Here is a 23,982-nt window from a genome sequence, read left to right as displayed (position 1 = left end):
GCAAAATGCACACTCACCCCAACCAAGTTCAGGTTCCCATTTTAAATGGGGTTGTAAATTGCCTTTTCTCCTGCATATAATTTTCACCTGGAGGTGTGAGGTTTTGGAAACCCATTAAAAGTATATCAGGTTTGAGAGTTTGTCAAGAGTTGGGAAATCTTTTGAGGAGTTGGGAACATTCTGAAAGGCAAGTGTAAAATGTTTCACACCTTCAAGTGTCCCTATTAGGTGCTGTATTGTAATGTAGATATGCTTTTAATGCAGTAATTCATCATGGGATCTGTCCTATAAAAGTAAGTTCCAAAGTAATTGATACCTTATGTATTTGTTCACATGCATTACAGTGCTTTTTCAATAGAGAAACCACCATAATGCAGTGAAATATATTACAAAATGGCCCATTAGTTTGTGCTCTCATCACTATTATTGTGATTTAGATGGTTCTGTTTTGTTTTTAAACATCTTTTTGACATTTTGGGGTAAAAAATCTACACTTGAAAGATTCTCTTGTATTGATTGACAGGCTGTCTGCTTTAAAATTGAAATGATCACCTGTTATTCTTTCCTTTTCAGCAATTAATCAATTGTTTGGACAGCTGTGGCCATTAAGAATGCTTGGCTGGGTTTCAAATGTTTATGAGTTTCAGCATAGTCAGTGTTCCATTCATCTGAGCATGACTGGCAGTTGCAAGAAGTTGCAAAACAGACAGTTCCTTTGATGTGACTCTTGGTTTGTTGACACAAGTTAATAGGATTACCAAGAATTGCAAGGATTTTTTTCATCTGACATGAGGAATTTTCCTCAAAATCAATGGTATGGAGGATTTTATTAGATGGTGGGGTCTTTTTTGCAAGGAATATAAAATATTTTCCATTGAATTTGCATGGAATCTGAGGACTGCACACAGTGCATGCCAGATGAGTAACTACAGAGGATATTTGGGGGAATGTAGAGGTGACGATGGGGAAATAGAGATGACATGGAGGATACATGGAGGGGGGGGCATTGAGATGGCATGGGCAATCTGTGCAGCATGGGGGTGAGGTTTTAAGGGGCCTTTAAACAATGTTGGGAGCTGGGATACTGTGTTTGAGAAGCAAGGTAGATATTCTAATTGGCTCCACTCCACACCCACAGTCTTCACATACTGGGGTGCAGCTTACTGCAAACTCGACCCCAATGTGAACAGACAAAAATAGTGTGCATGATCACATCATTATTTGGTGTGCAGTTTTCGAGCCATGAAAGTGCACAGGTCAGGTTTTCCTGAGTCAGAGAAAGATTTGCCCCTCTTATCATGGGATAACGTTTAAAGACTCCATCAAAGTACCCGAACCCCTCAATTCCACCAAGGTGATTTGACAAAGGGAGATTATATGTTTTCTCCTTTGGCTCTAAGTTAGCCAGACTACATTAAGGACACAAAACCAGAAAAGTTGGGGGCGATTCTCCCAAAAAAAGTCCTAAGTGTTGAATTCGGGTAAAAACTGGAGTAAATCCTGCTGGTTTTTTCTAGCGGGAGTTTCTCCCACACTCAGTGCACTGCAGAGTACAGCAGCGTGATTCACGTGAAGAAGCTGGGGGCAGAACCTATTCCTGCTGGAGAGGCCGCAGCATAGCGCTGAGCAGGCCACTGCGCACGCGCTGATCTGTCAACGCTGGGATTGGCGCATACGCAGTAACCCTGGACGTGTCCAGGCCCATCTCCCCTCTCCCCCAGCTTGCCTTGATTTCCCCAACTCTCCCCACCCCACCAATGCCCTGTGGGCAGTGCCAATGTGTCCCTGGGCATTGCCACTTTGCCCCTTGGGCAGTGCCAGGGGCTGCTGGAAATGCCCACGGGGCACGTTCCCCTTATCCCTGACCTCCTGCCCCCCCCCCCCAACTCTAGCGGAGTCGCTATATTTAAATAAGTATTTACCTAATTTACCTAATCCTCTTTGTGGATCTGACGGCGGAGACTTGCGGAAACCGTGGCATCCAGTGGGGAGCCTGCTAAATGGCCTCCACTTAAACCTCCTGGCCTAATCATCCCCATTGTCTTTATGGAGCCACTGATTGAAAGACATTGCTCTGCAAATGAGGTGGCGGTGGAAGGGATTCGATAGGATCTTTTAAGAGACTTCTGGATGAGTGCATGGGACTTAGTAAGATTGAGGGTTATAGGTAAGCCTAGTAGGTAGAGATATTTTCAGTGCAACTTGTGGGCCAAAGGGCCTGTTTGTGCTGTAGTTTTTCTATGTTCTATGAGCCTAGCAGGGTCTAGGTGGGCAGATAACAAGAAAGGCCAAATTATTGAAGAAATTTGGTAGAAGTGAATTCAAGGTGCACCGATGGGAGAAATCATTTCATTTGAGTTTCTTAATTCTAAGCATCTCCAGCGGCATAGATATACCAGAAACTTTAAGGAATTCATCCTCTTGGTTTCTTTGTTTAATTGAAACCTTAACCTTGAATGTAACCTTGCATTACATTTCACATTGTGTATTTTGAATGGAAAAGATAAAAGATTTAAATTTGACTGAAAGTTGTCTTACGTTCACATTGATGACGCATTTCCTGCTCTGTGGTATACCACTGTGGTTATTGTAACCTATTCTCGCTAAAATTAGATTTCACCTCTGAGTTTCAGTCGGAGTGGTGATAGTTAAGAGATTTAATCAACAGCTTCATATACTTTCTGATATAGTACTGCTAATTTACATAACAGTGACTCTTATTTACAGTAAGACTTTATAATTAGACACGGCGGTAATAAAATCCAATTAAGTTATCATCATCAATGGAAAGTAAGTTGCTTCTGACTGTAAAATACTGATTCTAAAATCCTGCGTCTCGAGCATTTGACTAGAGTGTGAATTGGAGAATCAGGGTTACACTATTATCATTTGCATCCTTTCAAATGCAGCTCCTCACTGCATGAAAATCCTTGAGTTCCATTCTGCATTGTTGCACTGATGTACTGTTTTTAATCCACAGACTGAGAAAGTCACCCTTTTAGATTGCATGCCAGATATAACACACAATCATTGAAGAAACCCTAATCAAATAAAGAGGAAGTGCTTGATGAATTTTGAAATTTAAAATTTGGTGGCACAATAGTTAGCACTGCTGCCTTACAATTCCAGAGACCCAGGTTTGATTCCCAGCTTGGGCCACTGTCTGTGCAGAGTCTGCACATTCTCCTCATGTCTGCGTGGGTTTCCTCCATAAGACATCTGTCAACATCAGAGTTAAAGTCCAACAGGTTTATTTGGTAGCAAAAGCCACTAGCTTTAGGAGCGCTGTTCCTTCATCAGGTGAGTGGGATTTCAGTTCACAAACAGGGCATATAAAGACACAAACTCAATTTACAAAATAATGGTTGGAATGCGAGTCTTTACAGGTAATCAAGTGTTAAAGGTACAGACAATGTGAGTGGAGAGAGGGTTCAGCACAGGTTAAAGAGATGTGTATTGTCTCTAGCCGGGACAGTTAGTGAAATTTTGCAAGCCCAGGCAAGTTGTGTGGGTTACAGATAGTGTGACATGAACCCAAGGTCCTAGTTGAGGTCGTCCCTGTGCGGAACTTGGCTATCAGTCTCTGCTCCTCAACTCTGCGCTGTTGTGTGTCGTGAAGGCCGCCTTGGAGGACGCTTACCCGAAGATCAGAGGCCAAATGCCATTGACCGCTAAACTGTTCCCCAGTAGGAAGAGAACAGTCTTGCCTGGTGATTGTCGAGCAGTGTTCATTCATCTGTTGATGTAGCATCCGCATGGTCTCCCCAATGTACCATGCCTTGGGACATCCTTTCCTGCAGCATATCAGGTAGACAATGTTGGTACACACACTTGCAACTTGGCCATGTACCTGGTGGATGGCGTTCTCACGCGAGATGATGGCATCTGTATCGATGATCTGACATGTCTTGCAAAGGCTTCTGTGGCAGGGTTGAGTGGTGTCGTGGTCACTGTCCTCCTGAAGGCTGGGTAGTTTGCTGCGGACTATGGTCTGTTTGAGGTTGTGCAGTTATTTGAAGGCAAGAAGTAGAGATGTGGGGATGGCTTGGTGAGATGTTTGTCTTCATCAATGACATGTTGAAGACTCCGGAGAAGGTGTGTACCTTCTCTGCTCCATCCACCGTGACCAACGTTTGTCTTTTGAGGAGGTCGGTGTGGTTTTTCGCTGTGGCATGTTGGAACTGTCGATTGATGAGTCGAGTGTCATATCCTGGTCTTATGAGAGCAGCTTCCAGTGTCTGGAGGTGTCTGTTGCAATCAGCCCTGGGGACCAAATTCGCAACTCAATATGCCAACATCTTCATGCACAGGTTCGAACAAAACCTCTTCACCGCACAGGATCTTCAACTGATGCTATGCACTAGATACATCGATGACATTTTCTTCTTTTGGGCTCATGGTGAACAATCACTGAAACAACTGTATGATGACATCAACAAGTTCCATCCTACCATCAGACTCACCATGGACTACTCTCTGGAATCAGTTGCATTATTGGACACGTGCATCTCCATCAAGGGGACGGTCACTTCACTTCAGTGTACCGCAATGCCAACGGATAACCCCATTATGTTCCACTCCTCCAGCTTCCGCTCTAAACGCGTTAAAGAAGTCATCCCCTATGGACAAGCCCTCATATACACAGGATCTGCTCAGATGAGGAGAATCGCAACAGACACTGAAAGATGCCCTCATAAGAACAGGATATGGCACTCAACTCAAAATTTGACAGTTCCGACGTGCCACAGCAAAAAACTGCAGTGACCGCCACAGAAGACAAACATGGGACGCGGCGGACAGAGCAGAGAAGCTACGAGCCTTCAACATGGCATTGATAAAGACGAACATCTTGCCAAGGCCATCCCCACACCCCCACTTCTTGCCTTCAAACAACCACACAACCTCAAACAGACCATTGTCCGCAGCAACCCTGCAAGACACACCGGATCATCGACACAGATGCCATCATCTCATGTGAGAACACCATCCACCAGGTACACAGTACATACACTTGCAACTCGGCCAACGTTGTCCACCTGATATGCTACAGGCAAGGATGTCCCGAGGTATGGTATACTGAGGAGACTATGCAGATGCTACGACAACGGAAGAATGAACACTACTCGACAATCACCAGGCAAGAGTGTTCTCTTCCTGCTGGGGGACACTTCAGCGGTCATGGGCATTCGGCCTCTGATCTTCGGGTAAACGTTTTTTTTTGTTTTTATTCCCATTCAATCAAGTCCAATTCAGAGTCTCAACAAGCTGACAAGACAAGGCTCTCACCTCCTGTCTTGGGCTTGATCTACATGATCCAAGCTGATTGGAGTAGGCGTAGCTCCTCCAAGGCTTGATCTCATTTGCATCTTAGCCAAAAGGCCAAGATGCTGCTTTTAAAAATTGCTTCAAATGAACTGAAATGTAACCTAATGACTTCAACCAAGCGCAGCATGTCGATACTACACTTGATCTTAGCCAAAAGGCTTAACCCTCTCTCTACTCACGTTGTCTGTACCTTTAAGACTTGATTACCTGTAAAGACTCGCATTCCAGCCATTATTTTGTAAATTGAGTTTGTCTTTATATGCCCTGTTTGTGAACTGAAATCCCACTCACCTGATAAAGGAGCAGCGCCCCGAAAGCTAGTGGCTTTTGCTACCCAATAAAACTTTAAGAAGTCTCACAACACCAGGTTACTGTGTTTACCCCAGTCCAATGCCGGCACCTCTGTATCATGGGTTTCTTCCCACAGTCCAAAGATGTGCTGGTAAGGTGCTTAATTCTTCCCCAGTGTACCTGAACAGCAGTTGAGTGTGGTAACAAGGAGATTTTCAAAGTAACTCATTGTAGTATTCGTATAAGCCTACTTGTGACACTAATAAATAAATAAACTTTAGCTTTAAAAGAGGCGATATGTCTCAAAGACCGGCAGATCGCTGAACATATTATGTCCCAGCTGCTGTTTGCAATGGGCAAAATACAGATTGTATCCAACCAACCTGTGCATGCAAACACAAACACAGTGTCCAATTTTAGATGTGATTCACTAAATAAACTTCAGTGTGCTAAGAATTACATTGACAATCTTAAATTGGTTGCCAAACAGTATGGTGTATTTGCGTGTACTAGAAGCTGTATACATTAATACACAGGACTCTGTTCTGTGCAGACAGAAAGAATATATTCACATTGCCCTTGTTTCAGCTGAACAAAATAAGTGACAGCCATCGCTGACACATTCCTCAGGGTTATGCCTTGACCAATCAGAGTCATGCTGCCTGGTTTAAATTTCAAACAATGGTTGGCAATTAACTGTCAGTCATCTAGTGCATTCTCCATGGCAACATTCTACCAATCAGAGTCCGCTTGCTAACCAATCAGCATTCTCTTCTCATACAGCATAAATTGTTGTTTCCCCTCATATCAGTTTACTTGCTAATGTTCTGATGAGCGCAAGATGACATGTCTCTTCTTTCAGCAACACTCAAGTTCTATACAACCAAATTACTCTAATCAATAAATGAAGTTATTTTCGATGTAAAGAAAAGCTTTGCAACAGTATCACAGTGTCATTATTGGTCGTAGTTACACAAAAATTAAAATAATACAAAAAAATACTGTACTTACAAGGGACAAAATCAAATTCAAAGTGAGAAGACTTTTGAAGAGGAGGAAAGCCACTGGCCGCACCCTGAGCATTCTCTCTTCCACCTTCTTCCCATGGAAAAAGGTACAAAAGTCTGAGAACACGTATCAACCAATTCACGAACAGTTTCTTCCCTGCTGCCATCAGACTTTTGAATGGACCTACCTTTATATTAAGCTGATCTTTCTCTACACCCTATCTGTAGCTACAACACTGCATTCTGCACCTTCTCTATGTACTCTGAACGGATTGTTTTGTATAGCATGCAAGAAACAATACTTTTCACTGTATCCCAATGCATGTAACAATAAAAAATCAAATCTAATATAAAAACAGCTGATCTTAGAGCTAGCAGGTTGCATTGTAGGCTGAAAACCCCATGATTTTTGGGAGATAACTATGGTAATTCTGGCACGGAAGGTAGGAATTTCAGGCTATAACCTTAAATAGATATTGGAAATGTTTGTTAGCAGAAGTTGCAACCACCCTCAAAATGGTGCATGGTAGGAAGTCTTGTGCTGCGGCCTCTGGGCCAGAAGCTCCAGGTTCAAGTTTCACTCCAGGACTTGATAGCCATTCATGGTGCATTCATGACATGGCCAAATAGGTAATCGTCACCCTACAAATCCTTCCAATACACTTGATGGCAATCGGTAAGAGTGGCCAGCCACATCTCAGAAGGCAACAGCAAGCCACTGCACCAGTCTAAGGAGATCCTGGTCACCAATGTCGTCTTAGAGAATGGCATCTGAAAGAGTGCACTCCGTCACCTCCCTTTTTCTTTCAGGTACCAGCTCCGAAACTTTGATCCACGTGGTATAGTGGGTCATCTAGAAGTTGGACGGATCTGAACAGTGAGACTTACTAAACAGAAGCATGCAAGAACAAAAGCAAGGGGAATGGTGTGGCATAGGGGTAGCTTCTTCCAAATCTGTCCAGGCTGCATAACTTGTGTATTAGAATGCCATTGGTTTGCTCTGCGAGCTCCAATTGGGGCACCACTTTGATTCTATTGTTTCTCAGCTTCTATGGTTGGTTGTTGTGAGCTCTTATTCTCAAACAGCAGGCCTGACATCCAGTAGTCTGGGTGGAGATGAAGGGGATTAGAACTGACACAGGACAAAGGCTTCATGATTACTGATAGGAAACCAAGTTGAGACCTGCATGACCTATTTTCTCAGGACACACGAATTGCATAAAGTGGTAGCACTTCTCATTCATGAATACTTCAGTGTCTTCATACAAATCACACAGGTAAAATTTGTGTACAATCAGTGATTCCCTGGACCTGTGGGAAACCAGAAGCTTGGTTGAAGCCCAGAGCGCTCTTCCACCAAAGGAAAAGTGGGGAAATGATTCTGGAACCAGTAGATGTAATATTCTTGGATTTCCAAAAAACATTTTAATTAAGACACCGTGCGTAAGATGGGAACCCATGGTGTTGTTGTAGTTTATTAGCAATTTTTATAGGACTAGCTAACTAATAGAAGACAGGGAGTTGGCAATAAGAGGAGCATTTTCAGGATGACAACCTGTAGCTAGTGCATTGCCACAGGGATCAGTGCTGGGCCCACAATTATTTACAATATATATTAATGACTTGGATGAAGGAAGTGAATGTACTATCGCCAGCTTTGCAGGTGACGCAATGAAGTGGGAAGACAAGTGGCGAGGATGACACAGTGGCCGGAATTTTACCGCCACATCCGGGGTGGGTGCGGCTTGCAGAACAGAATACTCCATGGGCCTTGGGTGGGATTTTACAAGTCTCGCCCAAACCAGTACTGGCCAAAGAGTCTACAGAGGGATATAGACAGGTTAAGTGAGTGGGCAAAAACTTGGCAGATGGAATATAATGTAGGGGAATGTGACATTATACACATTGATAGAAAGAATAAAGGAGCTGAATATTATCTAAATGGAGAATGACTGCAGAAAGCTGCTGCATAGAGGAATTTGGGGGTCTTCGTGCATAAGACGTAAAAAGCTTGCATGCAAGTTCAACAGGTAATAGGGAAGGCAAATGAAATGTTGGCCTTTATTTCAAAGACAATGGAGTATAAAAATAGGGAAGACTTGCTAAAGCTATACAAGACACTAGTTAGACCATACCTAGAATACTGTGAACAGTTTTGGTCCCCTTATCTAGGGAAATATATACTGGCATTGGAGGCAGTCCAGGGAAGATTCACTGGGTTGATCCCAGGTATGGCGGGATTTTCTTAGATTGGGCCTGTACTCATGGGAGTTTGGAAGAATAAGATGTAATCATATTGAGGCATATAGGATACTTAGGGGACTTGACAGAGTAGATGCTGAGAGGTTGTTTCCCTTTGTGGGAAAGCTTAGCACCAGAGGCCAAAATCTCAGAGTAAGGTGTCGCCTCTTTAAAACAGTGATAAAGAGGAATTTCTTCTCTTTACCACAGAAGACGTAGAAATTAGGTTGTTAAATATGTTCAAGGCTGAGATAGACATTTTTAATCAGTAAAGGAATCAAGGGTTATGGGGATAAAGCAGGAAAGTGGAATTGAGGATTATTGTATCAGATCAATCATGATCTCATTGAATGGCAGAGCAAACTTAATGGGCCGAACGGCTTACTCCTACTCTTATATCTTATGGTATTTGTGGGAAGAGTGCATTTGTGCCCTTCTTTCTGTAACAGTGCACTGCAGATGATGCTAAGGTCACCTGTTGCAGCTTGGAATGATTTTGAGGCCTTGAAATTAAGGACCACAGTGACCTTCTCAGCCATAGGTAGTAAATGCATTTGATGCTGTTGAGTGGGCTGCAGTTGTTGATACAGCAGGTGACTTAGCTCAGACACAATCTCCCTGGTAAAGTGGAGCTGTTAAATACAATGCACCTCACCAAAGTTGTGATGCAACATATTATTTCAGAAGATCTACAGGGCCTAAGTAACTGGTTTTTTTCACCTTTATGTGCCAGTAGGCCTGCTACTATTCTCTCTCCCCCCACCACCAGCCCCAGTGGCAGATCTAGGAACAGTTCAACTTCTCAACAATACATAACTCAATTTTTTGACATGCAAAGCTGCTGTTGAAAATCACACCCATAATTCGTACAAGCTGCTATTTCAGCCAAAACATCTAGAAGGTCCACCAGGAGCTACATCAGGTAAACTCATGACCGGAAATATACCAAAATGTAGCTGAGGATCCTATCAGATATTCCTAATGCAAGCCGTTTGCCAACTGTTAGCACCAAGAATCACTGATCGCAGTTAAGCGTCAAGGGATCTAACGTTCCAACAGATTAATTTGGGAAAGGAGTCTATCAACTGTTAAAGAACTCTTTTTGGAACATTCTACTTGGTATAGCACCCTTACAACTGACCGCCTAGGAACAGTAACTGTTTCCCAAACAAGTATGGTTGCCGGTGAACTTTCAGAGATGATCAGGCACAGAATATCACAACGCACACTTTCTATCCCAAAGAATTGACATATCTGTGTCCAATTTCACCCTCCCTGTGTCCTGAATGGAAAAATATCCCATTGTCTTTTTGTTGCTCATCTTAGCAAGATCAAAACAATGTTAAAAATGGTTAGTTTAAAAGGAATGTAACAACTCTATTTCCGAGCTAGTTTTAGATCTTTAACAGTTAAAGGGGTACACTTGCACTGCATGGTAAAGTTACGAGTCCATACTATTCAACAGGCACCTTGTTCACTGGGAGCACATTATCAGAGACATGATGTCTATGAGTTATTGTATTGTAAATTTGTGTAGTGTAAATTCAGAATTGGTACCTGACATTTTCCTGCAAGAAATCTCATTCCATGTTACCATGGTGTCAGATTGCACCCTGCCTTGAGGTTGCATTTACATTAGGAACTGAAGTACCTCAATGTCGCTTTCCTGCACAATTTCTATAGGCCTCAATGTCATTGGTCTCCAGAAACCTATTGATTTCTGTCTTGCACATGCTCAATGATCCACAGCCTTTTGGGATAGAAAATTTCAAAAATTTACCACTCTCTGAGTGAAGAAATTCTTTCTAATCTCAGTTTTAAATGGTCTACTCCTTGACTGACCTAAGACTACGTTTCCTGGTTTTAGACTTTACAGATAGGGAAACAACTTATTTCCATCTACCCTATCACACCCTGCAAAAAATGTTATAAGTTTCAATGAGATCACCCGTCGTTCTTCAAAACTCTCGGGAATGCAGACACAATCTCCTCAATCTCTCCTCATCAAACAATCCTGCCATCTCAGGGATTAATCTGAGGAACCTCCATTGCAATTCCTTGATGCAGGTATATCCTTCCTTAGATAAGGGGACAAAAACTATGCACTACACTTTAGGGTAGGTCTCACTCAGGCTGCATATAACTGCAGCAAGACGTCCTTACATCTGTGCTCAAATCCCCTTATAATGAAAGCCAACATGCATTTGCATTTCTAATTACTTGATGGCTTTTAGTGACTCATTAACAAGAAATCCAGATCCCCTTGGACACCTGCATTTCCCAACTTCTCACCATTTAAGAAAGACTCTAGCTTCTTATCTTTTTCTATCAAAGTGAACAACTTCACACTTATTTACATTATTCTCCTGCCATGTTCTAACCCATTCACTTAGCCTGAGCAAATCCTCATGAAGCCTCCTTGCATTCTCCTCACAACTCATATTGCATCCAGTTGTTGCCATCAGTAAATTTGGAAATATTGCGATAGGTCCCCAAATCCAAATCATTATGTAGGTTGTGAACAGCTGTGGACCGAGCATAGATCCTTGTGGTATCCCACTAGTAACAGCCTGTCACCCTGAGAATGATCCATTTACTCCTACTCGCAGCTTTCTAACACTTGCAGTGCAGACTTTTGTTTGTTTGGGCTGTGTGTTAGAAATTTGTTCGTGCTCAATTTGCAATCATTTAATTTTCAGTCCTTGTGAAGACCATAAATCAGGCACATCCATTACCTTAAATGAATGGGAAATCATGGAGCTGTGAATTGGGCATATGGCCAAAGTCTTGTTTTGTTTCCAGTGTGAAGCCCTATGTACTGAATCCAGAGATTTATCCTGATAACTACAGCATCAGTATGAAATAAAGCTGTTTCACGCTGATATCACAGTTGTAGTGTTAATGTACTGTAAAGTGTTTATTATAACACTTTCAACTTGCAGTGAGCATTCCTGCTTGGAATTAACAAGAAAAAAACACATCATTAGGTGCAGCCAGTTGTATAAGGAGGCCATACGAGAGAGGAAATTAACTCATAGCTACTGTAGCGAAGCAGTGCGAAAATGATGTAATCTGGAATGAAGACTATATAGTGAGCTGTCTGAGGCGGAAGTAAGAAAAGATTGAGCAGTTAGAGTATAAGAGTTGGAATGTTATGGTGAGGTTGTATAAGACATTAATGAGGCTGAATTTAGAATATTGTGTGCAGTTTTGGTCAATTTACAGGAAGGATAATAAGGCTGAAAGAGTGCAGAGAAGGTTTACAAGGATGTTGCCAGGACTTGAGAAATTGAGTTACAGAGAAAGATTGAATAGGTTAGGACTTGATTCCCTGGAGCGTAGAAGAATGAGGGGAGATCTGATAGAGGTGTATAAACTTATGATGGGTATAGAGTGAATGCAAGCAGGCTTTTTCCATTGAGGCTAGGGGAGAAAAAAAACTAGAGGACATGGGTGAAGGGGGAAAAGTTTAAAGAGAATATTGGGGGAGGGGGGGTGCTTTACACAGCGAGTGATGGGAGTGTGGAATGAGCTGCCAAATGAAGTGGTAAATGCGGGCTCACTTTTAGCATTTAAGAAAAACTTGGACAGGTACATGGATGAGAGGGGTGTGGAGAGATATGGTCCAGGTGCAGTTCAGTGGGACTAGACAGAAAAATGGTTCGGCACTTAGTGGTAGGGGATGAGGAAATGGCTGAGGCCTTGAATAACTTTTTTGTTTCGGTCTTCACGGAGGAGGACGTGAATAATTTGCCGGGTGTTAGCGACAGAAAGATGGTAGGAGTGGAGGGCCTGAATGACATTATTGTTACTAGAGAGGCGGTGCTCGACAGACTGGAGGGACTGATTGTGGACAAGTCCCCAGGACCGGATGGAATGCATCCAAGGGTTCTGAAAGAAATGGCGGAGGTGATAGTGGATGCCTGGGTGATTATTTTCCAAACGTCGCTGGATTCCGGGGAGGTGCCAGAAGATTGGAAAATGGCTAATGTTACACCGTTGTTTAAGAAGGGTGGCAGGCAAAAGGCGGGGAATTATACGCCGGTTAGTTTAACGTCTGTTGTAGGTAAAATGTTAGAATCCATGATCAAGGAGAAAATAGCGAGGCATCTTGAGGAGAATTGTTTGGTAGAGCAGACGCAGCACGGTTTCGTTAAGGGGAAGTCGTGTCTGACGAATTTATTGGAGTTCTATGAGGATGTGTCTAGGGCAGTGGATAGAGGAGAGCCGGTGGATGTGGTGTTTCTTGATTTTCAGAAGGCGTTTGACAAGGTGCCTCACAAGAGGTTATTACAGAAGGTCAGGGGGCATGGAGTTGGGGGTAGGGTGTTAGCGTGGATAGAGGATTGGCTGTCAAATAGGAGGCAGAGAGTGGGGGTTAATGGGTGCTATTCGGATTGGCGGTTGGTGACTAGTGGAATGCCCCAGGGGTCGGTGCTGGGGCCTCAGCTATTTACCATTTATATAGATGATCTGGAGGAGGGAACCGAGTGTATGGTGTCGAAATTTGCTGATGACACCAAGATTGGTGGAACGGCAAATTGTGCGGAGGGTGTGGAGAGTCTGCAGAAGGATCTAGATAGGCTGGGTGAATGGGCCAGGAACTGGCAAATGGAATTTAATGTTGGCAAATGTGAGGTTGTCCACTTTGGTAGGAATAATGGTAGGAAGGACTATTACTTACGTGGCGAAAAACTGCAGCAGGCGACGGTGCAGAGGGACCTCGGGGTCCTTGTGCATGAGTCGCAAAAACCCAACCTGCAGGTGCAGCAGGTGGTCAGGAAGGCGAATGGGATGCTGGCCTTCATAGCGAGGGGGATTGAATATAAAAGTAGGGAGGTCTTGCTGCAGCTGTATAGGGCACTGGTGAGGCCGCAGCTGGAGTACTGTGTGCAGTTTTGGTCGCCGCACTTACGTAAGGATATTTTGGCCTTGGAGGGAGTGCAGAGGAGGTTTACTAGGCTGATACCAGAGTTGAGGGGGTTGAGCTATGAGGAGAGGCTGAATAGACTAGAGGGCACAGCCTCAAGATAAAGGGGGGGGGGGGGGGGGGTGGTTTAGAACGGAGTTGAGGAGGAACTTCTTCACTCAAAGGGTGGTGAATCTCTGGAATCCTCTGCCCGTTGAGGTGGTGGAGGCTGCCTCGCTAAATATTTTTAAGACGTGGGTTGATGGGTTTTTGATAAGCGAGGGGATTAAGGGTTATGGGGAGAGGGCGGGAATGTGGAACTGAGCCACGACAGATCAGCCATGATCTTATTGAATGGCGGGGCAGGCTTGAAGGGCTAGATGGCCTACTCCTGCTCCTATTTCTTATGTTCTTATGTTCTAACTGACATTGAGAATGTGGTGGTGAGCTGTCTTAAGACCATTAGAACATAACAGGAAGAGGAGTAGACCATTATGCCCCTTAAACCTGCTCCACTATTCAGTAGGATCATGGCCAATCCAACATTCCTCACGTCCGCTTTCTCGCACTTGCCCCGTAACTCTACTGATGAAAAATCTATCTCAACCTTAAACATACACAAGGAATCTACTCCCACAGCTCTCTGTGGCCTCTCTCACCCCTGTCCCATTGGCTCGCCTCTCCCATTGGCCTGTCCCCATTGGGCACACCCATTGACCGTTGCCTGGCCCTGCTCCTATGTGAGCCCATGGCACTGCCTGGTGGGCATCATCCAGCTGTCAGTCTGGCAGTGTCCAAGGGGCACCCCCGCCTGGCACTCGGCTTCCCCAGGGTGGCCTCAATTGCCTCCGGTTCCACTGGAGAGACCAACACGACTGTTCCCCGTTCGTGGGGAGCGTGTTTATTCTTCGCCGGTGAGAACCTCTCCCGGTGGTGCCATAAAGGCAAGCGAGCCTGGATGATTGAGCGCTGGGCTCGCTAAACACATGTAAAGCACCATTTAAATAAATTTAAATAAATTAACCAGCCTCTCACCTATTTCCGGCGAGAGGCTGACCATGCTGGCAATCCAAGTCTCGTAAAATTGCGAGAGCCGAGAAATCGGGTGTGATCCTGGTTTCCTGGCTCTTGTACGATTTTACCGGCTTGTTTCACACATCAATGGGCAGGATGAGCCGGTAAAATTCTGCCCAACATCTCTGCTCCTCAGTTCTATCCTTCTTGTCAAGGAGCTTTGAGGTGCTGTGGTAGCCATTTTCACCACGTGCCACATTTTATTTCTGTACAGGCCATTATCCACCGCCCCAAATGAATCTGAGGAATTCATTATCACAGAAGGCTGTGGAGGTCAGGTCATTGAATTTGTTTAAGATCAAGATAGACAGGTTCTTGATTGGTAAGGCGATCAACGGTTATGGGCAAAAGGCAGGAGAATGGGCTGAGAAACATATCAGGCGTAATCGAACACCGAAACAGACTTGATGGGTCGAATGGCCTAATTCTGCTCCTAAATCCTCTGGTCTTATGTAGGTCTGTGTTTGGGTCTCAACCTTTTCCAATTATTATCAATGGCCTAGATGAGGGGAGAAAAGGCATGGGATCTAAATTTGCAGATGACAGAATGATAGGTGGGAAAATACATTATGAAAAGGACATAAGGAAGTTGCAGATGGATAGAGACAGGTTGATTGAATGGTCAACAATCTGGCAGATGGGAAAAAGTGAAGTTGTTCACTTTGTCAGAAAGAACAAAAAGACAGAGGATTTCTTCAGTGGAGAACGACTGCAGAATTCCAAGATGCAGTGGGATCCAGGGATTCCAGTGCACGAGACACAAAAAGTTAGCACGCGAGTGCAGTAAGTATAAGGAGGTGAAAGGAATGTTATCCTTTGTTATGAGAGGAATTGAACATAAAAGTAGGGATGTTATGCTTCAGTTATACAGGACATTATTGAGACCATGGCTGGGATTTTCCAGTCCGATTCTGTGGTCTCGCTGGAAGAGGTTCTCTCCGGCGACGAAAGCACCTGCTCCCCATGAACAGGGAATAGTTATATTGGCCTCGCCGGTGGAACCAGAGCCACTGAGGCCCCCCCAGGGAAACCGAGTGCAAGGTGAAGGTGCAGCTGGCAGTGCCATCCAGGTTCAGCAACAGGAATTGAAAATATCATGAAAAGTGCAAAGTTGTGTTCTACATCAACATAAACACCTGATGCGATTGTTCCCTTCCCCCTACAGTGATGGAAAGCTTTTACTGAGGTTCAACATCGAGAATGAATACATTAGCATGTGATTATCAGGCCACTAACAGGAATCTTGCAACTGCCCCCCACCCCCGATCTTGTAAGGAGAGTTTGGCCAGATTAAGCTTGTTTCCACTGGAGTTTAGAAGAGGGAGGGGTGCATGTTCCCTGTGTAAACCATCATTCCCGATTGCTGGGTGAATATTCATAGCTTGTTGGTCTGATACAAACACACCTGAATGAAGAAACCATAATTCTATACGCTACTTAAAGGTTTTGAATTTGGATAGTAGGTCAGCTGCGCCCCAGTTCACACTGGAGAATTTTGTGGACATTTGGACAATATTCCTTTTGACTTTTCTTCTACAAGTTTACTAATTACCTTGCCTATTTCATGTTCAGTTCTTCCTCTTGAGTTAAAATTAGGATGTTGTATTGTGAGCCCATTTGAAAGTGAACATGAGTAGATTTTGTCTTCATTCCTTGGGATAAGTGTCACTGTAGCCACTTTTGTGTGCTTTTCTGAAGCTCTGCCTGTTATAATCACAGCCTCCTCAGGCCTGAATTTTTAAATAACATTTAAATAACATTATTTAGTTTGACACGCCCTCTGCTCACATCCCTGGATACTTGCCTTTCCCTCTGAGCTAACCCAGTGTTGGTCCTCTTGACTTACTGTCCTACTCATGGAATTAACAGGCTATGTGCTGCTATCTCACCACAAAAGATCCATCTGCTTATCAACTCTTTATTTGAGCACTTCCTTAGCTTGTAGGATAGTGTGTGGCATGGTAACTGGGTTTGATTCTGGCCCAAGGTCACTGTCTGTGTCGAGTTTGCATGTTCTCTCCATGTTTGCGTGGGTTTCCTTCAGATGCTCTGGTCTCACCCTACAGTCCCAAGATCATAGAATCCCTATAGTGCAGAAGGAGGCCATCCAGCCCATCGAGCCTGCACCAACCACAATCTCACCCAGGCCCTATTCCTGTAACCCCTCACATTTACCCTACCAATCCCCCGACACCAGGTTTAATTTATCAGAGCCAATCAACTTAACCCACACATCTTTGGACCGTGGAGGAAACTGGAGCAACCCAGACAAAACCACTCAGACATGGGGAGAATGTGCAAACTCCAAACAGTGATCCAAGGCGCCTATTCGAGAAATAATCTGCCTTTTTATTATTGCTACCAAAGTGGATAACCTCACACTTATCCACATTATACTGCATCTGCCATGCAGACGCCCATACACTCAGCCTGTCCAAATCACACTGAAGCATCTCTGCATCCTCCTTACAGTTTACCTTCCCACCCAACTGTGTATCCTCTGCAAAATTCAAGATAATACATTCAGTTCCCTCTTCCAAATTATTAATATATAATACGAATAGTTGTGGTCCTAGCACAGATCCCTGCCAAACTGCACTAGTCACTGACTGTCAATCAGTAAATGACCCATTTATGCCAACTCTTTGCTTCCTATTTGCTAACCAGCTTTCTACCCATCTCAAGACATTATCTGCAATCCCATTGCTTTAACTTTATGTAGTAGTCTGTTATGTGAGATCTTATCAAAAGCTGGGTGAAAGTCTAAATAAACCACATCCACTGGTTCTCCTCTGTCAACTCTACTAGTTACATCCTCAAAAAATTCCAATAGATTCGTCAAGCATGATTTCCCTCTTGTAAATCAATGCTGACTTTGTCTGGTTATATCACTACCTTCCAAATGCCTAGTTATGAAATCCTTGATAATGGACTCTAGCAACTTCTCCAGTAACAACATTAGGTTCACTGGCCTATAATTCCCTGTTTTCTCTCTACCTCTCTTTTTGAATAATGGGCATCCCCTTCAGTCCGTAGGAACTATTCCAGAGTATTTTGGAAAATAACCACCAATGGATCTACTCTTTCCAGGGTCATTTCCTTAAGTACTCTGAGATGAAGATTATCTGAACCTGGAGATTTATCCACTTTCAATCCCATCAATTTCCCTAAAACCATTTCTCTACTAATGCTGATTTCCTTCAGCTCCTCACTAAAACATGTTTTTCTCAGCATTTCTGATATATTATTCATGTCTTCCTTTGTGAAGACTGAAACAAAGTACAAATTTAATTCTTCAGCCATTTCTTTATTCCTGTTATGAATTTTCCCGTTTCTGACTGTAAGGGGCCTAAACTTGTTTTTGTCAATCTTTTTTTCTTTATGTATCTATAGAAACAGTCAGTTTTTATGTTTCCGACTAGCTTACTTTCTTACTCTTATTTTCCCTGCTTAATCAACCCCGATCCTCCTTTGCTGAATTTTAAACTGCTCCCAATCCTCAGGCCTTTGTCTTGCCAATTTGTATGCTTCTTCATTGAATCTGATACCATTTTTAATTTCCCTTGTAAGCCAAGGTTTAGCCAAAGTTCCCTTACAACTCTTGTGCCAAACAGGAATAAGCAACTTCTGGAGTTCACCTATTCATTCTTTAAATGCCTGCCATTTGCCTGTCCACTATCTTTCTTTGAGAATGTTTCTCAGTCCATGATGACCAGTACATGCCTCATACCATCATAGTTACCTTTATTGAGATTTAGGACCCTGGTATCAGAATCAACTACATCATTTTCCACCTTGACAAAGAATTCTACCATATTATGGTCACTTGTCCTCAAGGGTTCTCTCACAACTAGTTTACCAACTAATTCTTTCTCATTGCTCAACACCCAGTCTAAGATAGCCTGCTCCCTTGTTGGTTCCTCAACATATAGTTCCCATAATCACTCCAGAAATTCCTCCTCTATTGTACTGTGACTAATTTGACTCTCCCAATCTATATGCAGATTAATGTCGACCATAATCACAGATGTTCCTTTAAAATGTGTATCTCTGATTTCCTATTTAATGCTTTTCCCAACATTACTACCACTGTCTTTTGTCCCTTGTTGTTTCTTAACTCGACCCATAAAGATTCACATTATCTATGCTAATATTTTTCCTCAATATTGTATCAATATCATCTTTAATCAACAATGCAACTCCACCATCTTTTCCTTTTCCGTCTGTCATTCCTAAACATGCAATAGCTCGGTGTTTAGTTCCCACCCTTGCTCACCATGGAGCCATGTCTTCATAATGCTAACAATATTATACCCCTTTACATCTATCTGTGCAGCTAATTCATCTTTTCATCATCGAATGTTCTGAGCATTCAGATACAAAAATTTAAGGTGGACACTTCTAACATTTCTTTTCCCTTTCCTACTATTGTTTATTTGATCCTTATCTGACTCTGACCCTTGATTTCTCTGCCAATCGCTTTCCTTATTCTCCTTATGGTCTTTTCCTCTTGTTCTTAATTTCCCCTGCTCTGAATCCTTGCAAAAGTTTCCACACCCCTCCCCTCCACCACTGCCCCCCCCCACCATATTAGTTCAAACCCTCCCCAACCACTCCAGCAAGTAACCCCCCCCAAGGACATCAATCCTGATTGTGTCCAGCTGTAACCTGTCCAGTGTGTACAGCTCCCACCTTCCCCAGAACTGGTCCCAATGCTCTAGGAATCTGAAACTTTCGCCCTTACACCATCTTTGCTACTACGTATTCATCCTATGTGTTCTGCTGTTTCTACTCTGACTGGCATGTGGCATAGATCATAATCCTGAGATCATTACCTTTGAGGTCCTACTTTTCAGCTTGCTTCCTAGCTCCCTATATTCTTTTAGGACCTCATCCCTTTCTTTACCCATGTCATTTGTAGCAATGTGTACAATGACCACTGGTTGTTCGTCCTCCCCCTTCAGAAGTCTTGCAGCCACTCCAAGACGTCCTTGACCCTAGCAACAGGGAGGCAACATACATCCTGCAGTCTCATTTGCAGCCACAGAAACGCCTGTCTATTTCCCCTTACAATTGAATCCCCTATAAATATTGTATTCCCACATTTTTTTACTCCTCCCCTCAGTAGCAGAACCAACTGAGGTGCAACGGATTTAGCTGTTGCTGTTTTCCCCTGAAAGGTCATTCCCCTCAAGCATATCTAAAATGGTAAAGCTGTTTTGCAGGGGAATAGCCATGGGAGATTCCTACACTACCCGCCTAACTCTCTTGCTCTGCCTGGTGGTCACCCATTCCCTTCCTGCCTGTGGAGTCTGAGCCTGCGGTGTGGCCACCACTCTATATGTGCAATTCACGATACTCTCCACCTCGCGGATGCTCCACAGTGTCTCCAGCTGCTGCTCCAGCTCTGAAATGTCTCCTATAACTCTATTCCCCACAGAAATGTTTATTCATTCATTTAAAGCAGCTTAATGACTGGGTGAACATACAGAACAACACTTATAGTCAGATTTATTTAGTTCAAACAGTACAGTTTGTCCCTGGCAGGAATGCTGTAATCATTTTGATTTAAGGTAGTCTTGTCAATCACTCCCCTCCAGCACTGTCCTTTGAATAATCTCTGGTAGCCAGAGTCCAGCTCTGATGTCCCACATTCTTTGGTGTTTGCTTGTAACTTGAAACTTTTCAGATAATGAATCATTGTTCGCTGTCTCCCCAGACATAGCATGATATTATTCAATAAATGAAACAGCTGACACATCAACATAATATTTTGAGCCAATACTTGTAACTAAGCTCAAAATCCAAGGGTCAGTCTTGCTAACTCAGTTAAGCTTCATTTATATGAAAACTAAATATATTCCATTAAGTTTCTATAAATTATAGTAGCTATAAACAACCCCATACCTGCATATCCTTTAAACCACATCCACTCCTATCATTATCATTTAAAACTGTATGAATTGGTTTCTCCACTTAGAATGAATGAGGTGTGAACTTGTGAGCAGGTAATACAATTCTCAGCTGTAGTTAATAAAGTATTAAACCAGTTAAGCATTCTGATGATATGCATGTACTTCTTCATTAGCAATTTATGGGATCTTGATGATATTGTTGTCTCATACAAATTTCAGTCATCAGTTTATCAAAACGTTATTGTTGTTTTGACCTTGTAAGAAATTAAGCAAGAAAATTTGAGGCATTTTCTTTGGTTAATAAAAGCATATGGCGTTTCTGGAACTTTTTCAGTATGAAGAACGTAAATTCATCACTACCCTTGCAATCTGTGGTCACCAAGACCATTGCCATTGTAGTTTCTTTATTTATAGAGTTCCACCTTTGGTCCATGTGATAGCAGTTCTTCTGCAAAATACTCATTCTTGAGATGAGTTTCTGTATAGAGAAACAAAACTGTACAGCAATGTATAAAATTATAAGCATAGTAAAATTAATATTAATAGTGAGTAATTGCATTTAATCAGTTCTACTTATGCATTAAAATAGTTAATAAATTGCCTTTTTAGCTGGCTGATAAGTGCTGAGTTGTCCAAATTCCAGAAGGGAAACTTGAAACAACTACTTTCAACTGTGTTTGCAATTTGTATAATATAAGGAGAGGTTTGAAAATCCAGAAGATTATTTCCCCAACTCTTTGTGGTAATTTCAATGAGGTAAATGTTTATTAAGAAATAGAAGAAAAAACAATAAAGTAAACTAGAAGTATACTTAGCTAATGCAATGGCTTTACATAGTATCACTTGTTTCAATTTTATCTTAACTACCTTCACAACTAACTCCCCAAATCTATTCCACAACACCTTATAGATATTAAGATCAATAAAGATCCAGTAACTTTTACTAATGTGTTTAAGTCTCTTCATGTTACGTCCAAGGTAATCCAACAACTTGCTTTTCAAATCAGGCTTCCTTCACATACTGATGGCTGGGTTCTAAAACAAAACCTCCTCTGCATAGGTTTCGGTATCTCCTTAAATATGTTTTCTCCAATAAAATCTCCATTTCCTGACTTAATTTTGATAGAACGGCACTCTCACAGCCTTAATTACCTTCATCTCTTTATTTTAAGTTTTAGAGTTTAAAAGAAAAATAAATTCCTTTCGTCTACCTTCCCCATGACACCTTTCTTTCACAACTTGCATCTCTTTCTTTGAATCCTTGACAACCTATTCAAATCTGTTCATGTTCTGTACCCGTTGTTATAAAATTGCCATAGATAAACATTTATTTGCAATGTTGCTTAGCTCATTAATATATCAAATGCAATAGTTAAATTCACATTGTTTCTGCTTTAATTATCTTACATATTTTCACACCTTAAAATATATAACCAGAACATTACCAGCTGAAAATATTCCAGTTTCTTGGATTTTGCTGAGATGTTTTCATGACAGCTGACAATTGGCACACCCTCATATTGTAGCCTATTGTAATACTTTAGATATATTGTATCATACTTAATTAAAACTTACTGGAATAAATTTGGGTCAACAGTAATTATCTATAAAGCTGTTCGTGCAAACATGGCTGATAACTGAAGTCTCATTAATTAACCTTTTCTACTAATTTAATTGCAACCAATTTCAGACATGTAAAGCAATTAAACCAGGTCCATACCTAGTTTGATAATGGTTTTCAATGTGCATACCCTGACACTTCTTCAATTATAGACACCACCTTTCATCATTTTTTCCAGATGCAGCAAATTGTGGATAGGATACACTTGCTAGACCAACAGTTTAATAGTAGTATGGCATTTCCTATGTAGCATATATTTACAGTTTTTTCATATAATCTGCAATTGTACACAGGACTTCATCTATTTCACAGTTCTTTTTTAGATCTTTTTCACTTCACTGGCTTGTAATTATTTTGTGCTTCACAACTGAACTTGTGTGCTATGTGTTCTTAATAAAGTTAAAGTTTATTTATTAGTCATAAGTAGGCTTACATTCATATTGTAATGAAGTTATTGTGAAAATCCCCTAGTCACGACACTCCGGTGTCTGCTTGGGTACACTGAGGGAAAATTTAGCATGGCCAGTGCACCTAACCAGCACGTCTTTCGGAGGAAACCTACATAGACATGGGGACACCGTGTAAACTTCACAAGACAGTGACCCAAGCCAGGAATTGAACCCAGGACCCTGGTGCTGTGGGGCAGCGATGCTAACCACTGTGCCACCGTGCCGCCCATACCATGTGCATGCTCATTAAAAGAACAAGCAGCAGCATTACTGTGAGCACATTCTTATAGCTGCTCAGTTGTGTGTTACTTATTACGTACCTGAAGTCCAAGAAAGTATACTGAGTGAATATCCTCTGTGTGTGACAAAGTGGATAATATTGACTTAGGTTGACTTTTCTATCACCTTTTTACATAATGACAATACTGAATCAGCCACCTGTTTTACATCCCTCTTGACTTTCATTTCTAATGATTTCCATTGGAAGAGATGCCCATTTTGGATTATTACCCAAATTTTGATTTGATTTACTATTTTCACATGTATTAACATATAGTGAAAAGTATTGTTTCTTGTGTGCTATACAGACAAAACATAACATTCATAGAGAAGGAAACGAGAGAGTGCGAAATGTAGTGTTACAGTCATAGCCAGGGTGTCGAGAAAGATCAAGTTAGTGCAAGGCAGGTCCAGTCAAAAGTCTGATGGCAGCAGAGAAGAAGCTGTTCTTGAGTGGGTTGGTACGTGACCTCAGATTTTTGTATCTTTTTCCCGAAGGAAGAACGTGGAAGAGAGACTATCTAGGGTGCGTGGTATCCTTAATTATGTTGGCTGCTTTGTCGGGGCAGGAGGAAATGTAAACAGAGTCAGTGAATGGGAGGCTTGTTTGCATGATAGATTGGATTACATACACAACCTTTTTCTTGCGGTCTTGGGCAGAGCAGGGGCCATGCCAGGCTGTGATACAACCAGAAAGAATGCTTTCTGTGGTGCATCTGTAAAAGTTGGTGAGAATCGCAGCTGACATGCCAAATTTCCTCATCTTCTGAGAAAGTACAGATATTGGTGGGCTTTCTTAAGCACAGTGTCAGCTTGGGGGGGGCACCTAAAAACTTGAAGCTCTCGGCCCTCTCTACTTTGTCCCCATTGA

The 23,982-nt window shown here is 42.4% G+C and overlaps 1 protein-coding gene across 7 annotated transcripts in view; it reads left to right on the top strand.

Moving 5' to 3' along the window:
* The window catches only part of dnmt3bb.1 (DNA (cytosine-5-)-methyltransferase 3 beta, duplicate b.1), a 245,309-nt gene that overhangs the window by 100,719 nt on the left and 120,608 nt on the right, over positions 1-23,982 (top strand). The window lies entirely within an intron of this gene.

This window comes from Carcharhinus amblyrhynchos, chromosome 16 (genome assembly GCF_965287045.1).
Source record: "Carcharhinus amblyrhynchos chromosome 16, sCarAmb.v2.hapA, whole genome shotgun sequence".
NCBI lineage: Eukaryota > Metazoa > Chordata > Chondrichthyes > Carcharhiniformes > Carcharhinidae > Carcharhinus > Carcharhinus amblyrhynchos.
Note: the sequence above shows the minus strand (reverse complement) of the source record. Positions and strands in the feature narration are given on the sequence as shown.